Source organism: Orcinus orca, unplaced genomic scaffold, assembly GCF_937001465.1.
Source record: "Orcinus orca unplaced genomic scaffold, mOrcOrc1.1 scaffold_50, whole genome shotgun sequence".
NCBI lineage: Eukaryota > Metazoa > Chordata > Mammalia > Artiodactyla > Delphinidae > Orcinus > Orcinus orca.
The window spans coordinates 1,573,892-1,597,261 of record NW_026044104.1 but is presented as its reverse complement, the minus strand read 5'-3'; the positions used below and the strand labels follow the sequence as shown (position 1 = coordinate 1,597,261).

Below are 23,370 nucleotides of genomic sequence, written 5' to 3'. Positions count from 1 at the left end.
ACATCTAAAAAACAAAGCAACAGAGCCTAGGGCACTTCCACTTATGGCCCTATAGCTTAGGGAAATTAACATCAAAAAGACACAGCCACCCCAAAATTTGGGACGGCTCTGTTTACAAGAAACTCGTTTACGGGACAAGTTCAATATCACAGAAAGTGAAAAATGGATAAAGAAGTTGTGGTACTTACGTACAATGCAATATCACTCAGCAATGAAATCTATGTCATCAGGCCCATAGCAGCATAATGAGTGGGCTCAGGTATGATGATTCTAACTGAAATAAGTCACACAGAAAAAGAAACATCATAAGATATCACTAATACACGGAATGTAAACTTGGCTACACAGGAACTGGATTACAAAAGAGAACAGGGTCTCAAATTTAGAAAACCAACTTATGCTTGCTTAAGGGGAAATGTGAGTTGGGGTGCTGCATAAAACCAGAGATTGAAATGAGCACAGATAAAGTTCCTTAAGCCAAATATGTAATAGACAAGAGCTACTCCTTGCTCAACGAAATGGACTCAACACCCCATATTAAACGCCTAAGAATGTACCTGATTAGTAAGTATCTTAAAACCTATGGATTGCTATGCCTCCGAAAGAGAATCAAGCGTGTGTACAGGGGCATAAACGCAGCAGTGATAGGATTGGAGAGGTTCGTTGAGCAAATGAAGACCCTTTGAAGTCATATTTCATGGTACCCATTCCACGAGTCTCAACTCTCCAGGTTTAAGGGATTCTTCCTTCAGCTGAAACATGCATGTGGAACCCAGAGTATGATCAACCGTGTGATCGGGAGACGTGTTCCAATATGTCTCAGTTCTCGTCCCCTGGTACTCGGGTGCAACATTCCAGATGCTTTACTAACACTCTCCCGACTTGGAGAGTCAGTGCCTTTAACCTCCTGTTTGGCCCAGTTTGCAATTTCTGCGGAAGATGAACAGGAATAGGGAGGACAAATGAGAGACTAGCTGGAGGTGTCTGGACGGGCAAATTTAACTCTCATTTCCCACCAGGAAGAGGAATTAACCAAAGGCTCAGTGTGCCGTGCCGGAACTAGATTAGGGCCTGAAGCAATCCTGCCATGTTGCGGCCATTTCACAAGAAAGCGAGTTGAAGAAAGGAGCTCAGGGGCACTGTAATTCACAAACCTGCAGAGTTATAAATGACAGCTATCGTCCAAAAGTATTCTGAAGTAAGGCTGCCAAGAGGACTTGAAAGCGGGGCAGAATTGCAGGAAACCAATTTCAGGAGGTAGACTGGAATTGCATTTAAAGCATAGGAAAAGAGGCAGAACGTCCACAATGATGCACTTGGCCAAAAAGGGTGTATGCGTTTTTTCCTGAATATATTCAGGAAAAAACGCATACACTCTTTTTGGCCAACCAAGCAAGCTTGCAAAGGAAATCTGCACTACAATGAAGTCTCACTTCCCCCGGGTCAAAAGGGCCATCTGAAAAAAGTGTAAAATCCAGAAAGGCAGGACAGGCCATGGAGAACTGGGAGCCTTGTTATGTTGATGGGCGGGATGTAAATTGCCAACAGCCACTGGGGAGAAGTGTATGGTGTTTCCTGAAACATCTAAAAAACAAAGCAACAGAGCCTAGGGCACTTCCTCTTATGGTCCTATAGCTTAGGGAAATTAAAATCAAAAAGACACAGCCACCCCAAAGTTTGGGATGGTTCTGTTTACAAGAACCTCGTTTACGGTACAAGTTCAATATCGCAGAAAGTGAAAAATGGATAAAGAAATTGTGGTACTTCAGTACAATGCAATATCACTCAGCAATGCAATCTATGTCATCAGGCCCATAGCAGCATAATGAGTGGATTCAGGTATGATGAATCTAACTGAAATAAGTCACAAAGAAAAAGAAACATCATAAGATATCACTAATACACGGAATGTAAACTTGGCTACACAGGAACTGGATTATAAAACAGAAGAGGGTCTCAAATTTAGAAAACCAACATATGCTTGCTTAAGGGGAAAGGTGAGTTGGGGTGCTGCATAAAACCAGAGATTGAAATGAGCACAGATAAAGTTCCTTAAGCCAAATTTGGAATAGACAAGAGCTACACCTTGCTCAATGAAATGGACTCAACACCCCATATTAAACTCCTAAGAATGTAGCTGACTAGTAAGTATCTTAAAACCTATGGATTGCTATGTCTCTGAAAGAGAATCAAGAGTGAGTACAGGGGCATAAACGCAGCAGTGATAGGATTGGAGAGGTTCGGTGAGCAAATGAAGACCCTTTGAAGTCATATTTAATGGTACCCATTCCACGGGTATCACGTCTCCTGGTTTAAAGGTTTCTGCCTTCAGCTAAAACATGCATGTGGAACACATAGTATGATCAACTGTGTGATTGGGAGACGTGTTCCTATATGTCTCAGTTCTCATCCCCTGGTACTCGGGTACAACATTCCAGGTGCTTTACTAATACTCTCCCGACTTGGACAGTCAGTGTCTTTAACATCCTGTTTGGCCCAGTTTGCAATTTCTGCGGAAGATGAACAGGAATAGGGAGAACCAATGAGAGACTAGCTGGAGGTGTCTGGACGGGCAAATTTAACTCTCATTTCCCACCAGGAAGAGGAATTAACCAAAGGCTCAGCATGCCGTGCCGGAACCAGTATAGGGCCTGAAGCAATCCTGCGGTGTTGCGGCCAGCTCACAAGAAAGCGAGTTGAAGAAAGGAGCTCAAGGGCACTGTAATTCACAAACCTGCAGAGTTATAAATGACAGCTATCATCCAAAAATATACTGAAGTAAGGCTGCCAAGAGGACTTGAAAGCGGGGCAGAACTGCAGGAAACCAATTTCAGGAGGTACACTGGAATTGCATTTAAAGCATAGGAAAAGAGGCAAAACGTCGACAATGATGCACTTGGCCAAAAAGGGCGTATGCGTTTTTTCCTGAATATATTCAGGAAAAAACGCATACGCACTTTTTGGCCAACCAAGCAAGCTTGCAAAGGAAATCTGCACTACAATGAAGTCTCACTTCCCCCCGGTCAAAAGGGCCAACTGAAAAAAGTGTAAAATCCAGAAAGGCAGGACAGGCCATGGAGAACTGGGAGCCTTGTTATGCTGATGGGCGGGATGTATATTGCCAACAGCCAAACGGGAGAAGTGTATGGTGTTTCCTGAAACATCTAAAAAACAAAGCAACAGAGCCTAGGGCACTTCCACTTATGGCCCTATAGCTTAGGGAAATTAACATCAAAAAGACACAGCCACCCCAAAATTTGGGACGGCTCTGTTTACAAGAAACTCGTTTACGGGACAAGTTCAATATCACAGAAAGTGAAAAATGGATAAAGAAGTTGTGGTACTTACGTACAATGCAATATCACTCAGCAATGAAATCTATGTCATCAGGCCCATAGCAGCATAATGAGTGGGCTCAGGTATGATGATTCTAACTGAAATAAGTCACACAGAAAAAGAAACATCATAAGATATCACTAATACACGGAATGTAAACTTGGCTACACAGGAACTGGATTACAAAAGAGAACAGGGTCTCAAATTTAGAAAACCAACTTATGCTTGCTTAAGGGGAAATGTGAGTTGGGGTGCTGCATAAAACCAGAGATTGAAATGAGCACAGATAAAGTTCCTTAAGCCAAATATGTAATAGACAAGAGCTACTCCTTGCTCAACGAAATGGACTCAACACCCCATATTAAACGCCTAAGAATGTACCTGATTAGTAAGTATCTTAAAACCTATGGATTGCTATGCCTCCGAAAGAGAATCAAGCGTGTGTACAGGGGCATAAACGCAGCAGTGATAGGATTGGAGAGGTTCGTTGAGCAAATGAAGACCCTTTGAAGTCATATTTCATGGTACCCATTCCACGAGTCTCAACTCTCCAGGTTTAAGGGATTCTTCCTTCAGCTGAAACATGCATGTGGAACCCAGAGTATGATCAACCGTGTGATCAGGAGACGTGTTCAAATATGTCTCAGTTTTCGTCCCCTGGTACTCGGGTGCAACATTCCAGATGCTTTACTAACAATCTCCCGACTTGGAGAGTCAGTGCCTTTAACCTCCGGTTTGGCCCAGTTTGCAATTTCTGCGGAAGATGAACAGGAATAGGGAGGACCAATGAGAGACTAGCTGGAGGTGTCTGGACGGGCAAATTTAACTCTCATTTCCCACCAGGAAGAGGAATTAACCAAAGGCTCAGCGTGCCATGCCGGAACCACATTAGGGCCTGAAGCAATCCTGCGGTGTTGCGGGCAGCTCACAAGAAAGCGAGTTGAAGAAAGGAGCTCATGGGCACTGTAATTCACAAACCTGCAGAGTTATAAATGACAGCTATCGTCCAAAAATATACTGAAGTAAGGCTGCCAAGAGGACTTGAAAGCGGGGCAGAATTGCAGGAAACCGATTTCAGGAGGTAGACTGGAATTGCATTTAAAGCATAGGAAAAGAGGAAGAACGTCCAAAATGATGCACTTGGCCAAAAATTTCGTATGCGTTTTTTCCTGAATATATTCAGGAAAAAACGCATACACCATTTTTGGCCAACCAAGCAAGCTTGCAAAGGAAATCTGCACTACAATGAAGTCTCACTTCCCCCGGTCAGAAGGGCCATCTGAAAAAAGTGTAAAATCCAGAAAGGCAGGACAGGCCATGGAGAACTGGGAGCCTTGTTATGCTGATGGGCGGGATGTAAATTGCCAACAGCCACTCGGGAGAAGTGTATGGTGTTTCCTGAAACATCTAAAAAACAAAGCAACGGAGCCTAGGGCACTTCCACTTATGGTCCTATAGCTTAGGGAAATTAAAATCAAAAAGACACAGCCACCCCAAAGTTTGGGACGGCTCTGTTTACAAGAACCTCGTTTACGGTACAAGTTCAATATCGCAGAAAGTGAAAAATGGATAAAGAAGTTGTGGTATTTACATACAATGCAATATCACTCAGCAATGAAATCTACGTCATCAGGCCCGTAACAGCATAGAGTGGATTCAGGTATGATGAATCTAACTGAAATAAGTCACACAGAAAAAGAAACATCATAAGATATCACTAATACATGGAATGTAAACTTGGCTACAGAGGAACTGGATTACAAAACAGAACAGGGTCTCAAATTTATAAAACCAACTTATGCTTGCTTAAGGGGAAAGGTGAGTTGGGATGCAGCATAAAACCAGAGATTGAAATGAACACAGATAAAGTTCCTTAAGCCAAATATGTAATAGACAAGAGCTACTCCTTATTCAACGAAATGGACTCAACACACCATATTAAACGCCTAAGAATGTACCTGACTAGTAAGTATCTTAAAACCTATGGATTGCTATGTCTCCGAAAGAGAATCAAGCATGTGTACAGGGGCATAAACGCAGCAGTGATAGGATTTGAGAGGTTCGGTGAGCAAAGAATGACCCTTTGAAGTCATATTACATGCTACCCATTCCACGGATCTCAACTCTCCAGGTTTAAGGGATTCTTACTTCAGCTGAAACATGCATGTGGAACCCAGAGTATGATCAACCGTGTGATCAGGAGACGTTTTCAAATATGTCTCAGTTTTCCTCCACTGGTACTCGGGTGCAACATTCCAGACGCTTTACTAACACTCTCCTGACTTGGAGAGTCAGTGCCTTTAACCTCCTGTTTGGCCCAGATTGCAATTTCTGCAGAAGATGAACAGGAATAGGTAGGAGCAATGAGAGACTAGCTGGAGGTGTCTGGACGGGCAAATTTAACTGTCATTTCCCACCAGGAAGAGGAATTAACCAAAGGCTCAGCGTGCCGTGCCGGAACCAGATTAGGGCCTGAAGCAATCCTGCGGTGTTGCGGGCAGCTCACAAGAAAGCGAGTTGAAGAAAGGAGCTCAGGGGCACTGTAATTCACAAACCTGCAGAGTTATAAATGACAGCTATCGTCCAAAAATATACTGAAGTAAGGCTGCCAAGAGGACTTGAAAGCGGGGCAGAATTGCAGGAAACAGATTTCAGGAGGTAGACTGGAATTGCATTTAAAGCATAGGAAAAGAGGCAGAACGTCCACAATGATGCACTTGGACAAAAAGGGCGTATGCGTTTTTTCCTGAATATATTCAGGAAAAAACGCATACGCCCTTTTTGGCCAACCAAGCAAGCTTGCAAAGGAAATCTGCACTACAATGAAGTCTCACTTCCCCCTGGTCAAAAGGGCCATCTGAAAAAAGTGTAAAATCTGAAAGGCAGGACAGGCCATGGAGAACTGGGAGCCTTGTTATTCTGATGGGCGGGATGTAAATTGCCAACAGCCCCTTGGGAGAAGTGTATGGTGTTTCCTGAAACATCTAAAAAACAAAGCAACAGAGCCTAGGGCACTTCCACTTATGGTCCTGCAGCTTAGGGAAATTAAAATCAAAAAGACACAGCCACCCCAAAGTTTGGGATGGCTCTGTTTACAAGAAACTCGTTTACGGTACAAGTTCAATATCGCAGAAAGTGAAAAATGGATAAAGAAGTTGTGGTACTTACGTACAATGCAATATCACTCAGCAATGAAATCTATGTCATCAGGCCCGTAGGAGCATAGTGAGTGGATTCAGGTATGACGATTCTAACTGAAATAAGTCACACAGAAAAAGAAACATCATAAGATATCACTAATACATGGAATGTAAACTTGGCTACACAGAAATTGAATTACAAAACAGAACAGGGTCTCAAATGAAGAAAACCAACTTATGCTTGCTTAAGGGGAAAGGTGAGTTGGGGTGCTGCAGAAAACCAGAGATTGAAATGAGCACAGATAAAGTTCCTTAAGCCAAATATGTAACAGAGAAGAGCTACTCCTTGCTCAACGAAATGGACTCAACACCCCATATTAAACGCCTAAGAATGTACCTGACTAGTAAGTATCTTAAACCCTATGGATTGCTATGTCTCCGAAAGAGAATCAAGCGTGTGTACAGTTGCATAAACGCAGCAGTGATAGGATTGGAGAGGTTCGGTGAGCAAATGAAGACCCTTTGAAGTCATATTGCATGGTACCCATTCCACGGGTCTCAACTCTCCAGGTTTATGGGATTCTTCCTTCAGCTGAAACATGCATGTGGAACCCAGAGTATGATCAACCGTGTCATCGGGAGACGTGTTCAAATATGTCTCAGTTTTCGTCCCCTGGTACTCGGGTGCAACATTCCAGACGCTTTACTAACACTCTCCCGACTTGGAGAGTCAGTGCCTTTAACCTCCTGTTTGGCCCAGTTTGCAATTTCTGCGGAAGATGAACAGGAATAGGGAGAACCAATGAGAGACTAGCTGGACGTTTCTGGACGGGCAAATTTAACTCTCATTTCCAACCAGGAAGAGGAATTAACCAAAGGCTCAGCGTGCCGTGCTGGAACCAGATTAGGGTCTGAAGCAATCCTGCGGTGTTGTGGCCAGCTCACAAGAAAGAGAGTTGAAGAAAGGAGCTCATGGGCACTGTAATTCACAAACGTGCAGAGTTATAAATGACAGCTATCGTCCAAAAATATACTGAAGTAAGGCTGCCAAGAGGACTTGAAAGCGGGGCAGAATTGCAGGAAACCGATTTCAGGAGGTAGACTGGAATTGCATTTAAAGCATAGGAAAAGAGGCAGAACGTGGACAATGATGCACTTGGCCAAAAAGGGCGTATGCGTTTTTTCCTGAATATATTCAGGAAAAAAAGCATACGCCCTTTTTGGCGAACCAAGCAAACTTGCAGAGGAAATCTGCACTACAATGAAGTTTCACTTCCCCCCGGTCAAAAGGGCCATCTGAAAAAAGTGTAAAATCCAGAAAGGCAGGACAGGCCATGGAGAACTGGGAGCCTTGTTATGCTGATGGGCGGGATGTAAATTGCCAACCGCCACTAGGGAGGAGTGTATGGTGTTTCCTGAAACATCTAAAAAACAAAGCAACAGAGCCTAGGGCACTTCCACTTATGGTCCTATAGCTTAGGGAAATTAAAATCAAAAAGACACAGCCACCCCAAAGTTCGGGACGGCTCTGTTTACAAGAACCTCGTTTATGGTACAAGTTCAATATCGCAGAAAGTGAAAAATGGATAAAGAATTTGTGCTACTTACGTACAATGCAATATCACTCAGCAATGAAATCTCTGTCAACAGGCCTGTAGCAGAAAATGAGTGGGTTCAGGTATGATGATTCTAACTGAAATAAGTCACACAGAAAAAGAAACATGATAGATATCACTAATACATGGAATGTAAACTTGGCTACACAGAAACTGAATTACAAAACAGAACAGGGTGTCAAATGAAGAAAACCAACTTATGCTTGCTTAAGGGGAAAGGTGAGTTGGGGTGCTGCATAAAACCAGAGATTGAAATGAGCACAGATAAAGTTCCTTAAGCCAAATATGGAATAGACAAGAGCTACTCCTTGCTCAACGAAATGGACTCAACACCCCATATTAAACGCCTAAGAATGTTCGTGACTAGTAAGTATCTTAAAAGCTAGGGATTGCTATGTCTCCGAAAGAGAATCAAGCATGTGTACAGGGGCATAAACCCAGCAGTGATAGGATTGGAGAGGTTCGGTGAGCAAATGAAGACCCTTTGAAGTCATATTGCATGGTACCCATTCCACGAGTCTCAACTCTCCAGGTTTAAGGGATTCTTCCTTCAGCTGAAACATGCATGTGGAACCCAGAGTATGATCAACCGTGTGATCAGGAGACGTGTTCAAATATGTCTCAGTTTTCGTCCCCTGGTACTCGGGTGCAACATTCCAGATGCTTTACTAACAATCTCCCGACTTGGAGAGTCAGTGCCTTTAACCTCCTGTTTGGCCCAGTTTGCAATTTCTGCGGAAGATGAACAGGAATAGGGAGAACCAATGAGAGACTAGCTGGAGGTGTCTGGACGGGCAAATTTAACTCTCATTTCCCACCAGGAAGAGGAATTAACCAAAGGCTCAGCGTGCCATGCCGGAACCACATTAGGGCCTGAAGCAATCCTGCGGTGTTGCGGGCAGCTCACAAGAAAGCGAGTTGAAGAAAGGAGCTCAGGGGCACTGTAATTCACAAACCTGCAGAGTTATAAATGACAGCTATCGTCCAAAAATATACTGAAGTAAGGCTGCCAAGAGGACTTGAAAGCGGGGCAGAATTGCAGGAAACCGATTTCAGGAGGTAGACTGGAATTGCATTTAAAGCATAGGAAAAGAGGAAGAACATCCAAAATGATGCACTTGGCCAAAAATTTCGTATGCGTTTTTTCCTGAATATATTCAGGAAAAAACGCATACACCATTTTTGGCCAACCAAGCAAGATTGCAAAGGAAATCTGCACTACAATGAAGTCTCACTTCCCCCGGTCAGAAGGGCCATCTGAAAAAAGTGTAAAATCCAGAAAGGCAGGACAGGCCATGGAGAACTGGGAGCCTTGTTATGCTGATGGGCGGGATGTAAATTGCCAACAGCCACTCGGGAGAAGTGTATGGTGTTTCCTGAAACATCTAAAAAACAAAGCAACGGAGCCTAGGGCACTTCCACTTATGGTCCTATAGCTTAGGGAAATTAAAATCAAAAAGACACAGCCACCCCAAAGTTTGGGACGGCTCTGTTTACAAGAACCTCGTTTACGGTACAAGTTCAATATCGCAGAAAGTGAAAAATGGATAAAGAAGTTGTGGTATTTACATACAATGCAATATCACTCAGCAATGAAATCTACGTCATCAGGCCCGTAACAGCATAGAGTGGATTCAGGTATGATGATTCTAACTGAAATAAGTCACACAGAAAAAGAAACATCATAAGATATCACTAATACATGGAATGTAAACTTGGCTACAGAGGAACTGGATTACAAAACAGAACAGGGTCTCAAATTTAGAAAACCAACTTATGCTTGCTTAAGGGGAAAGGTGAGTTGGGATGCAGCATAAAACCAGAGATTGAAATGAACACAGATAAAGTTCCTTAAGCCAAATATGTAATAGACAAGAGCTACTCCTTATTCAACGAAATGGACTCAACACACCATATTAAACGCCTAAGAATGTACCTGACTAGTAAGTATCTTAAAACCTATGGATTGCTATGTCTCCGAAAGAGAATCAAGCATGTGTACAGGGGCATAAATGCAGCAGTGATAGGATTTGAGAGTTTCGGTGAGCAAAGAATGACCCTTTGAAGTCATATTACATGCTACCCATTCCACGGATCTCAACTCTCCAGGTTTAAGGGATTCTTACTTCAGCTGAAACATGCATGTGGAACCCAGAGTATGATCAACCATGTGATCAGGAGACGTTTTCAAATATGTCTCAGTTTTCCTCCACTGGTACTCGGGTGCAACATTCCAGACGCTTTACTAACACTCTCCTGACTTGGAGAGTCAGTGCCTTTAACCTCCTGTTTGGCCCAGATTGCAATTTCTGCAGAAGATGAACAGGAATAGGTAGGAGCAATGAGAGACTAGCTGGAGGTGTCTGGACGGGCAAATTTAACTGTCATTTCCCACCAGGAAGAGGAATTAACCAAAGGCTCAGCGTGCCGTGCCGGAACCAGATTAGGGCCTGAAGCAATCCTGCGGTGTTGCGGCCCGCTCACAAGAAAGCGAGTTGAAGAAAGGAGCTCAGGGGCACTGTAATTCACAAACCTGCAGAGTTATAAATGACAGCTATCGTCCAAAAATATACTGAAGTAAGGCTGCCAAGAGGACTTGAAAGCGGGGCAGAATTGCAGGAAACCGATTTCAGGAGGTAGACTGGAATTGCATTTAAAGCATAGGAAAAGAGGAAGAACATCCAAAATGATGCACTTGGCCAAAAATTTCGTATGCGTTTTTTCCTGAATATATTCAGGAAAAAACGCATACACCATTTTTGGCCAACCAAGCAAGATTGCAAAGGAAATCTGCACTACAATGAAGTCTCACTTCCCCCGGTCAGAAGGGCCATCTGAAAAAAGTGTAAAATCCAGAAAGGCAGGACAGGCCATGGAGAACTGGGAGCCTTGTTATGCTGATGGGCGGGATGTAAATTGCCAACAGCCACTCGGGAGAAGTGTATGGTGTTTCCTGAAACATCTAAAAAACAAAGCAACGGAGCCTAGGGCACTTCCACTTATGGTCCTATAGCTTAGGGAAATTAAAATCAAAAAGACACAGCCACCCCAAAGTTTGGGACGGCTCTGTTTACAAGAACCTCGTTTACGGTACAAGTTCAATATCGCAGAAAGTGAAAAATGGATAAAGAAGTTGTGGTATTTACATACAATGCAATATCACTCAGCAATGAAATCTACGTCATCAGGCCCGTAACAGCATAGAGTGGATTCAGGTATGATGATTCTAACTGAAATAAGTCACACAGAAAAAGAAACATCATAAGATATCACTAATACATGGAATGTAAACTTGGCTACAGAGGAACTGGATTACAAAACAGAACAGGGTCTCAAATTTAGAAAACCAACTTATGCTTGCTTAAGGGGAAAGGTGAGTTGGGATGCAGCATAAAACCAGAGATTGAAATGAACACAGATAAAGTTCCTTAAGCCAAATATGTAATAGACAAGAGCTACTCCTTATTCAACGAAATGGACTCAACACACCATATTAAACGCCTAAGAATGTACCTGACTAGTAAGTATCTTAAAACCTATGGATTGCTATGTCTCCGAAAGAGAATCAAGCATGTGTACAGGGGCATAAATGCAGCAGTGATAGGATTTGAGAGTTTCGGTGAGCAAAGAATGACCCTTTGAAGTCATATTACATGCTACCCATTCCACGGATCTCAACTCTCCAGGTTTAAGGGATTCTTACTTCAGCTGAAACATGCATGTGGAACCCAGAGTATGATCAACCATGTGATCAGGAGACGTTTTCAAATATGTCTCAGTTTTCCTCCACTGGTACTCGGGTGCAACATTCCAGACGCTTTACTAACACTCTCCTGACTTGGAGAGTCAGTGCCTTTAACCTCCTGTTTGGCCCAGATTGCAATTTCTGCAGAAGATGAACAGGAATAGGTAGGAGCAATGAGAGACTAGCTGGAGGTGTCTGGACGGGCAAATTTAACTGTCATTTCCCACCAGGAAGAGGAATTAACCAAAGGCTCAGCGTGCCGTGCCGGAACCAGATTAGGGCCTGAAGCAATCCTGCGGTGTTGCGGCCCGCTCACAAGAAAGCGAGTTGAAGAAAGGAGCTCAGGGGCACTGTAATTCACAAACCTGCAGAGTTATAAATGACAGCTATCGTCCAAAAATATACTGAAGTAAGGCTGCCAAGAGGACTTGAAAACGGGGCAGAATTGCAGGAAACAGATTTCAGGAGGTAGACTGGAATTGCATTTAAAGCATAGGAAAAGAGGCAGAACGTCCACAATGATGCACTTGGACAAAAAGGGCGTATGCGTTTTTTCCTGAATATATTCAGGAAAAAACGCATACGCCCTTTTTGGCCAACCAAGCAAGCTTGCAAAGGAAATCTGCACTACAATGAAGTCTCACTTCCCCCTGGTCAAAAGGGCCATCTGAAAAAAGTGTAAAATCTGAAAGGCAGGACAGGCCATGGAGAACTGGGAGCCTTGTTATTCTGATGGGCAGGATGTAAATTGCCAACAGCCCCTTGGGAGAAGTGTATGGTGTTTCCTGAAACATCTAAAAAACAAAGCAACAGAGCCTAGGGCACTTCCACTGATGGTCCTATAGCTTAGGGAAATTAAAATCAAAAAGACACAGCCACCCCAAAGTTTGGGACGGCTCTGTTGACAAGAACCTTGTTTATGGTACAAGTTCAATATCGCAGAAAGTGAAAAATGGATAAAGAAGTTGTGGTACTTACGTACAATGCAATATCACTCAGCAATGAAATCTATGTCATCAGGCCCGTAGGAGCATAGTGAGTGGATTCAGGTATGACGATTCTAACTGAAATAAGTCACACAGAAAAAGAAACATCATAAGATATCACTAATACATGGAATGTAAACTTGGCTACACAGAAATTGAATTACAAAACAGAACAGGGTCTCAAATGAAGAAAACCAACTTATGCTTGCTTAAGGGGAAAGGTGAGTTGGGGTGCTGCAGAAAACCAGAGATTGAAATGAGCACAGATAAAGTTCCTTAAGCCAAATATGTAACAGAGAAGAGCTACTCCTTGCTCAACGAAATGGACTCAACACCCCATATTAAACGCCTAAGAATGTACCTGACTAGTAAGTATCTTAAACCCTATGGATTGCTATGTCTCCGAAAGAGAATCAAGCGTGTGTACAGTTGCATAAACGCAGCAGTGATAGGATTGGAGAGGTTCGGTGAGCAAATGAAGACCCTTTGAAGTCATATTGCATGGTACCCATTCCACGGGTCTCAACTCTCCAGGTTTAAGGGATTCTTCCTTCAGCTAAAACATGCATGTAGAAACCACAGTATGATCAACCATGTGATCGGGAGACATGTTCCAATGTCTCAGTTCTCATCCCCTGGTACTCGGGTGCAACATTCCAGACGCTTTACTCACACTCTCCTGACTTGGAGAGTCAGTGCCTTTAACCTCCTGTTTGACCCAGTTTGCAAATTCCACGGAAGATGAACAGGAATAGGGAGAACCAATGAGAGACTAGCTGGAGGTGTCTGGACGGGCAAATTTAACTCTCATTTCCCACCAGGAAGAGGAATTAACCAAAGGCTCAGCATGCCATGCCGAAACCGGATTAGGGACTGAAACAATACTGGGGTGTTGCGGCCAGCTCACAAGAAAGCGAGTTGAAGAAAGGAGCTCAGGGGCACTGTAATTCACAAACCTGCAGAGTTATAAATGACAGCTATAGTCCAAAAATACACTGAAGTAAGGCTGCCAAGAGGACTTGAAAGCCGGGCAGAATTGCAGGAAACCGATTTCAGGAGGTAGACTGGAATTGCATTTAAAGCATAGGAAAAGAGGCAGAACGTCGACAATGATGCACTTGGCCAAAAAGGGTGTATGCGTTTTTTCCTGAATATATTCAGGAAAAAACGCATACGCCCTCTTTGTACAACCAAGCAAGCTTGCAAAGGAAATCTGCACTACAATGAAGTCTCACTTCCCCCCGGTCAAAAGGGACATCTGAAAAAAGTGTAAAATCCAGAAAGGCAGGACAGGCCATGGAGAACTGGGAGCCTTGTTATGCTGATGGGCGGGATGTAAATTGCCAACAGCCACTCTGGAGAAGTGTATGGTGCTTCGTGAAACATCTAAAAAACAAAGCAACAGAGCCTAGGGCATTTCCACTTATGGTCCTATAGCTTAGGGAAATTAAAATCAAAAAGACACAGCCACCCCAAAGTTTGGGACGGCTCTGTTGACAAGAACCTCGTTTACGGTACAAGTTCAATATCGCAGAAAGCGAAAAACGGATAAAGAAGTTGTGGTACTTACGTACAATGCAATATCACTCAGGAATGAAATCTATGTCATCAGGCCCGTAGCAGCATAATGAGTGGATTCAGGTATGATGATTCTAACTGATATAAGTCACACAGAAAAAGAAACATCATAAGATATCACTAATACACGGAATGTAAACTTGGCTACACAGGAACTGGATTACAAAAGAGAACAGGGTCTCAAATTTAGAAAACCAACTTATGCTTGCTTAAGGGGAAAGGTGAGTTGGGGTGCTGCATAAAAGCAGAGATTGAAATGAGCACAGATAAAGTTCCTTAAGCCAAATATGTAATAGACAAGAGCTACTCCTTGCTCAACGAAATGGGCTCAACACCACATATTAAACGCCTAACAATGTGGCTGACTAGTAAGTATCTTAAAACTTATGGATTGCTATGTCTCCAAAAGAGAATCAAGCGTGTGTACAGTGGTAGAAACACAGCAATGATAGGATTGGAGAGGTTCGGTGAGCAAATGAAGACCCTTTGAAATCATACTGCATGGTACCCATTCCACGGGTCTCAACTCTCCAGGTTTAAGGGATTCTTCCTTCAGCTAAATCATGCATGTGGAACCCAGACTATGATCAACCATTTGATATGACGACGTGTTCCAATATGTCTCAGTTCTCGTCCCCTGGTACTCGGGTGCAACATTCCAGATGCTTTACTAACACTCTCCCGACTTGGAGAGTCAGTGCCTTTAACTTCCTGTTTGGCCCAGTTTGCAATTTCTGCGGAAGATGAACAGGAATAGGGAGAACCAATGAGAGACTAGCTGGAGGTGTCTGGACGGACAAATTTAACTCTCATTTCCCACCAGGAAAAGGAATTAACCAAAGGCTCAGAGTGCCGTGCCGGACCCAGATTAGGGACTGAAGCAATCCTGCGGTGTTGCGGCCAGCTCACAAGAAAGCGAGTTGAAGAAAGGAGCTCAGGGGCACTGTAATTAACAAACCTGCAGAGTTATAAATGACAGCTATCGTCCAAAAATATACTGAAGTAAGGCTGCCAAGAGGACTTGAAAGCGGGGCAGAATTGCAGGAAACTGATTTCAGTAAGCAGACTGGAATTGCATTTAAAGCATAGGAAAAGAGGCAGAACGTCGACAATGATGCACTTGGCCAAAAAGGGCGTATGCGTTTTTTCCGGAAAAAACGCATACACCCTTTTTGGCCAACCAAGCAAGCTTGCAAAGGAAATCTGCACTACAATGAAGTCTCACTTCCCCCCGTCAAAAGTGCCATCTGAAAAAAGTGTAAAATCCAGAAAGGCAGGACAGGCCATGGAGAACTGGGAGCCTTGTTATGCTGATGGGTGGGATGTAAATTGCCAGCAGCCACAGGGGAGAAGTGTATGGTGTTTCCTGAAACATCTAAAAAACAAAGCAACAGAGCCTAGGGCACTTCCACTTATGGTCCTATAGCTTAGGGAAATTAAAATCAAAAAGACACAGCCACCCCAAAGTTTGGGACGGCTCTGTTTACAAGAAACTCTTTTACGGGACAGGTTCAATATCGCAGAAAGTGAAAAATGGATAAAGAAGTTGTGGTACTTACGTAAAATGCAATATCACTCAGCAATGAAATCTATGTCATCAGGCCCGTAGCAGCATACTGAGTGGATTCAGGTATGACGATTCTAACTGAAATAAGTCACACAGAAAAAGAAACATCATAAGATATCACTAATACACGGAATGTAAACCTTGCTACACAGGAACTGGATTACAAAAGAGAACAGTGTCTCAAATTTAGAAAACCAACTTATGCTTGCTTAAGGGAAAAGGTGAGTTGGGGTGCTGCATAAAACCAGAGATTGAAATGAGCACAGATAAAGTTCCTTAAGCCAAATATGGAATAGACAAGAGCTACTCCTTGCTCAAAGAAATGGACTCAACACCCCATATTACACGCCTAAGAATGTACCTGACTAGTAAGTATCTTAAAACCTATCGATCGCTATGTCTCCGAAAGAGAATGAAGCGTGTGTACAGGGGCATAAACGAAGCAGTGATAGGATTGGAGAGGTTCGGTGAGCAAATGAAGACCCTTTGAAGTCATATTGCATGGTACACATTCCACGGGTCTCAACTCTCCAGGTTTAAGGGATTCTTCCTTCAGCTACATCATGCATGTGGAACCCAGAGTATGATCAACCATGTGATCGGGAGACGTGTTCCAATATGTCTCAGTTCTCGTCCCCTGGTACTCGGGTGCAACATTCCAGATGCTTTACTAACACTCTCCCGACTTGGAGAGTCAGTGCCTTTAACCTCCTGTTTGGCTCAGTTTGCAATTTCTGCGGAAGATGAACAGGAATAGGGAGAACCAATGAGAGACTAGCTGGAGGTGTCTGGACGGGCAAATTTAACTCTCATTTCCCACCAGGAAGAGGAATTAACCAAAGGCTCAGCGTGCTGTTCCAGAACAAGATTAGGGCCTGAAGCAATCTTACGGTGTTGCGGCCAGCTCACAAGAAAGCGAGTTGAAGAAAGGAGCGCACGGGCACTGTAATTCACAAACCTGCAGAGTTATAAATGACAGCTATCGTCCAAAAATATACTGAAGTAAGGCTGCCAAGAGGACTTGAAAGCGGGGCAGAATTGCAGGAAACCGATTTCAGGAGGTAGACTGGAATTGCACTTAAAGCATAGGAAAAGAGGCAGAACGTCGACAATGATGCACTTGGCCAAAAAGGGCGTATGAGTTTTTTCCGGAAAAACGCATACGCCCTTTTTGGCCAACCAAGCAAGCTTGCAAAGGAAATCTGCACTACAATGAAGTCTCACTTCCCCCCGGTCAAAAGGGCCAACTGAAAAAAGTGTAAAATCCAGAAAGGCAGGACAGGCCATGGAGAACTGGGAGCCTTGTTATGCTGATGGGCGGGATGTATATTGCCAACAGCCAAACGGGAGAAGTGTATGGTGTTTCCTGAAACATCTAAAAAACAAAGCAACAGAGCCTAGGGCACTTCCACTTATGGCCCTATAGCTTAGGGAAATTAACATCAAAAAGACACAGCCACCCCAAAGTTTGGGACGGCTCTGTTTACAAGAAACTCGTTTACGGGACAAGTTCAATATCACAGAAAGTGAAAAATGGATAAAGAAGTTGTGGTACTTACGTACAATGCAATATCACTCAGCAATGAAATCTATGTCATCAGGCCCATAGCAGCATAATGAGTGGGCTCAGGTATGATGATTCTAACTGAAATAAGTCACACAGAAAAAGAAACATCATAAGATATCACTAATACACGGAATGTAAACTTGGCTACACAGGAACTGGATTACAAAAGAGAACAGGGTCTCAAATTTAGAAAACCAACTTATGCTTGCTTAAGGGGAAATGTGAGTTGGGGTGCTGCATAAAACCAGAGATTGAAATGAGCACAGATAAAGTTCCTTAAGACAAATATGTAATAGACAAGAGCTACTCCTTGCTCAACGAAATGGACTCAACACCCCATATTAAACGCCTAAGAATGTACCTGATTAGTAAGTATCTTAAAACCTATGGATTGCTATGCCTCCGAAAGAGAATCAAGCGTGTTTACAGGGACATAAACGCAGCAGTGATAGGATTGGAGAGGTTCGTTGAGCAAATGAAGACCCTTTGAAGTCATATTGCATGGTACCCATTCCACGAGTCTCAACTCTCCAGGTTTAAGGGATTCTTCCTTCAGCTGAAACATGCATGTGGAACCCAGAGTATGATCAACCGTGTGATCAGGAGATGTGTACCAATATGTCTCAGTTTTCGTCCCCTGGTACTCGGGTGCAACATTCCAGATGCTTTACTAACACTCTCCCGAGTTGGAGAGTCAGTGCCTTTAACCTCCTGTTTGGCCCAGTTTGCAATTTCTGCGGAAGATGAACAGGAATAGGGAGGACCAATGAGAGACTAGCTGGAGGTGTCTGGACGGGCAAATTTAACTCTCATTTCCCACCAGGAAGAGGAATTAACCAAAGGCTCAGCGTGCCATGCCGGAACCACATTAGGGCCTGAAGCAATCCTGCGGTGTTGCGGGCAGCTCACAAGAAAGCGAGTTGAAGAAAGGAGCTCAGGGGCACTGTAATTCACAAACCTGCAGAGTTATAAATGACAGCTATCGTCCAAAAATATACTGAAGTAAGGCTGCCAAGAGGACTTGAAAGCGGGGCAGAATTGCAGGAAACCGATTTCAGGAGGTAGACTGGAATTGCATTTAAAGCATAGGAAAAGAGGAAGAACGTCCAAAATGATGCACTTGGCCAAAAATTTCGTATGCGTTTTTTCCTGAATATATTCAGGAAAAAACGCATACACCATTTTTGGCCAACCAAGCAAGCTTGCAAAGGAAATCTGCACTACAATGAAGTCTCACTTCCCCCGGTCAGAAGGGCCATCTGAAAAAAGTGTAAAATCCAGAAAGGCAGGACAGGCCATGGAGAACTGGGAGCCTTGTTATGCTGATGGGCGGGATGTAAATTGCCAACAGCCACTCGGGAGAAGTGTATGGTGTTTCCTGAAACATCTAAAAAACAAAGCAACGGAGCCTAGGGCACTTCCACTTATGGTCCTATAGCTTAGGGAAATTAAAATCAAAAAGACACAGCCACCCCAAAGTTTGGGACGGCTCTGTTTACAAGAACCTCGTTTACGGTACAAGTTCAATATCGCAGAAAGTGAAAAATGGATAAAGAAGTTGTGGTATTTACATACAATGCAATATCACTCAGCAATGAAATCTACGTCATCAGGCCCGTAACAGCATAGAGTGGATTCAGGTATGATGATTCTAACTGAAATAAGTCACACAGAAAAAGAAACATCATAAGATATCACTAATACATGGAATGTAAACTTGGCTACAGAGGAACTGGATTACAAAACAGAACAGGGTCTCAAATTTAGAAAACCAACTTATGCTTGCTTAAGGGGAAAGGTGAGTTGGGATGCAGCATAAAACCAGAGATTGAAATGAACACAGATAAAGTTCCTTAAGCCAAATATGTAACAGACAAGAGCTACTCCTTATTCAACGAAATGGACTCAACACACCATATTAAACGCCTAAGAATGTACATGACTAGTAAGTATCTTAAAACCTATGGATTGCTATGTCTCCAAAAGAGAATCAAGCATGTGTACAGGGGCATAAACGCAGCAGTGATAGGATTTGAGAGGTTCGGTGAGCAAAGAATGACCCTTTGAAGTCATATTACATGCTACCCATTCCACGGATCTCAACTCTCCAGGTTTAAGGGATTCTTACTTCAGCTGAAACATGCATGTGGAACCCAGAGTATGATCAACCGTGTGATCAGGAGACGTTTTCAAATATGTCTCAGTTTTCCTCCACTGGTACTCGGGTGCAACATTCCAGACGCTTTACTAACACTCTCCTGACTTGGAGAGTCAGTGCCTTTAACCTCCTGTTTGGCCCAGATTGCAATTTCTGCAGAAGATGAACAGGAATAGGTAGGAGCAATGAGAGACTAGCTGGAGGTGTCTGGACGGGCAAATTTAACTGTCATTTCCCACCAGGAAGAGGAATTAACCAAAGGCTCAGCGTGCCGTGCCGGAACCAGATTAGGGCCTGAAGCAATCCTGCGGTGTTGCGGCCCGCTCACAAGAAAGCGAGTTGAAGAAAGGAGCTCAGGGGCACTGTAATTCACAAACCTGCAGAGTTATAAATGACAGCTATCGTCCAAAAATATACTGAAGTAAGGCTGCCAAGAGGACTTGAAAGCGGGGCAGAATTGCAGGAAACAGATTTCAGGAGGTAGACTGGAATTGCATTTAAAGCATAGGAAAAGAGGCAGAACGTCCACAATGATGCACTTGGACAAAAAGGGCGTATGCGTTTTTTCCTGAATATATTCAGGAAAAAACGCATACGCCCTTTTTGGCCAACCAAGCAAGCTTGCAAAGGAAATCTGCACTACAATGAAGTCTCACTTCCCCCTGGTCAAAAGGGCCATCTGAAAAAAGTGTAAAATCTGAAAGGCAGGACAGGCCATGGAGAACTGGGAGCCTTGTTATTCTGATGGGCGGGATGTAAATTGCCAACAGCCCCTTGGGAGAAGTGTATGGTGTTTCCTGAAACATCTAAAAAACAAAGCAACAGAGCCTAGGGCACTTCCACTGATGGTCCTATAGCTTAGGGAAATTAAAATCAAAAAGACACAGCCACCCCAAAGTTTGGGACGGCTCTGTTGACAAGAACCTTGTTTATGGTACAAGTTCAATATCGCAGAAAGTGAAAAATGGATAAAGAAGTTGTGGTACTTACGTACAATGCAATATCACTCAGCAATGAAATCTATGTCATCAGGCCCGTAGGAGCATAGTGAGTGGATTCAGGTATGACGATTCTAACTGAAATAAGTCACACAGAAAAAGAAACATCATAAGATATCACTAATACATGGAATGTAAACTTGGCTACACAGAAATTGAATTACAAAACAGAACAGGGTCTCAAATGAAGAAAACCAACTTATGCTTGCTTAAGGGGAAAGGTGAGTTGGGGTGCTGCAGAAAACCAGAGATTGAAATGAGCACAGATAAAGTTCCTTAAGCCAAATATGTAACAGAGAAGAGCTACTCCTTGCTCAACGAAATGGACTCAACACCCCATATTAAACGCCTAAGAATGTACCTGACTAGTAAGTATCTTAAACCCTATGGATTGCTATGTCTCCGAAAGAGAATCAAGCGTGTGTACAGTTGCATAAACGCAGCAGTGATAGGATTGGAGAGGTTCGGTGAGCAAATGAAGACCCTTTGAAGTCATATTGCATGGTACCCATTCCACGGGTCTCAACTCTCCAGGTTTATGGGATTCTTCCTTCAGCTGAAACATGCATGTGGAACCCACAGTATGATCAACCGTGTCATCGGGAGACGTGTTCAAATATGTCTCAGTTTTCGTCCCCTGGTACTCGGGTGCAACATTCCAGACGCTTTACTAACACTCTCCCGACTTGGAGAGTCAGTGCCTTTAACCTCCTGTTTGGCCCAGTTTGCAATTTCTGCGGAAGATGAACAGGAATAGGGAGAACCAATGAGAGACTAGCTGGACGTTTCTGGACGGGCAAATTTAACTCTCATTTCCCACCAGGAAGAGGAATTAACCAAAGGCTCAGCGTGCCGTGCTGGAACCAGATTAGGGTCTGAAGCAATCCTGCGGTGTTGTGGCCAGCTCACAAGAAAGAGAGTTGAAGAAAGGAGCTCATGGGCACTGTAATTCACAAACGTGCAGAGTTATAAATGACAGCTATCGTCCAAAAATATACTGAAGTAAGGCTGCCAAGAGGACTTGAAAGCGGGGCAGAATTGCAGGAAACCGATTTCAGGAGGTAGACTGGAATTGCATTTAAAGCATAGGAAAAGAGGCAGAACGTGGACAATGATGCACTTGGCCAAAAAGGGCGTATGCGTTTTTTCCTGAATATATTCAGGAAAAAAAGCATACGCCCTTTTTGGCGAACCAAGCAAACTTGCAGAGGAAATCTGCACTACAATGAAGTTTCACTTCCCCCCGGTCAAAAGGGCCATCTGAAAAAAGTGTAAAATCCAGAAAGGCAGGACAGGCCATGGAGAACTGGGAGCCTTGTTATGCTGATGGGCGGGATGTAAATTGCCAACCGCCACTAGGGAGAAGTGTATGGTGTTTCCTGAAACATCTAAAAAACAAAGCAACAGAGCCTAGGGCACTTCCACTTATGGTCCTATAGCTTAGGGAAATTAAAATCAAAAAGACACAGCCACCCCAAAGTTCGGGACGGCTCTGTTTACAAGAACCTCGTTTATGGTACAAGTTCAATATCGCAGAAAGTGAAAAATGGATAAAGAATTTGTGCTACTTACGTACAATGCAATATCACTCAGCAATGAAATCTCTGTCAACAGGCCTGTAGCAGAAAATGAGTGGGTTCAGGTATGATGATTCTAACTGAAATAAGTCACACAGAAAAAGAAACATCATAGATATCACTAATACATGGAATGTAAACTTGGCTACACAGAAACTGAATTACAAAACAGAACAGGGTGTCAAATGAAGAAAACCAACTTATGCTTGCTTAAGGGGAAAGGTGAGTTGGGGTGCTGCATAAAACCAGAGATTGAAATGAGCACAGATAAAGTTCCTTAAGCCAAATATGGAATAGACAAGAGCTACTCCTTGCTCAACGAAATGGACTCAACACCCCATATTAAACGCCTAAGAATGTACGTGACTAGTAAGTATCTTAAAAGCTAGGGATTGCTATGTCTCCGAAAGAGAATCAAGCATGTGTACAGGGGCATAAACCCAGCAGTGATAGGATTGGAGAGGTTCGGTGAGCAAATGAAGACCCTTTGAAGTCATATTGCATGGTACCCATTCCACGAGTCTCAACTCTCCAGGTTTAAGGGATTCTTCCTTCAGCTGAAACATGCATGTGGAACCCAGAGTATGATCAACCGTGTGATCAGGAGACGTGTTCAAATATGTCTCAGTTTTCGTCCCCTGGTACTCGGGTGCAACATTCCAGATGCTTTACTAACAATCTCCCGACTTGGAGAGTCAGTGCCTTTAACCTCCTGTTTGGCCCAGTTTGCAATTTCTGCGGAAGATGAACAGGAATAGGGAGGACCAATGAGAGACTAGCTGGAGGTGTCTGGACGGGCAAATTTAACTCTCATTTCCCACCAGGAAGAGGAATTAACCAAAGGCTCAGCGTGCCATGCCGGAAACACATTAGGGCCTGAAGCAATCCTGCGGTGTTGCGGGCAGCTCACAAGAAAGCGAGTTGAAGAAAGGAGCTCAGGGGCACTGTAATTCACAAACCTGCAGAGTTATAAATGACAGCTATCGTCCAAAAATATACTGAAGTAAGGCTGCCAAGAGGACTTGAAAGCGGGGCAGAATTGCAGGAAACCGATTTCAGGAGGTAGACTGGAATTGCATTTAAAGCATAGGAAAAGAGGAAG

At 43.5% G+C, this 23,370-nt stretch overlaps 1 long non-coding RNA gene across 2 annotated transcripts in view; it reads right to left on the bottom strand.

Moving 5' to 3' along the window:
• LOC125963367 (uncharacterized) overlaps positions 1-23,370 on the bottom strand; it is a 136,560-nt gene that overhangs the window by 7,493 nt on the left and 105,697 nt on the right. For both annotated transcript variants that reach the window (XR_007475232.1, XR_007475233.1), the window contains exon 2: positions 19,474-19,496. This is a non-coding gene — a long non-coding RNA (uncharacterized LOC125963367). The remainder of the gene's footprint in view (positions 1-19,473; positions 19,497-23,370) is intronic.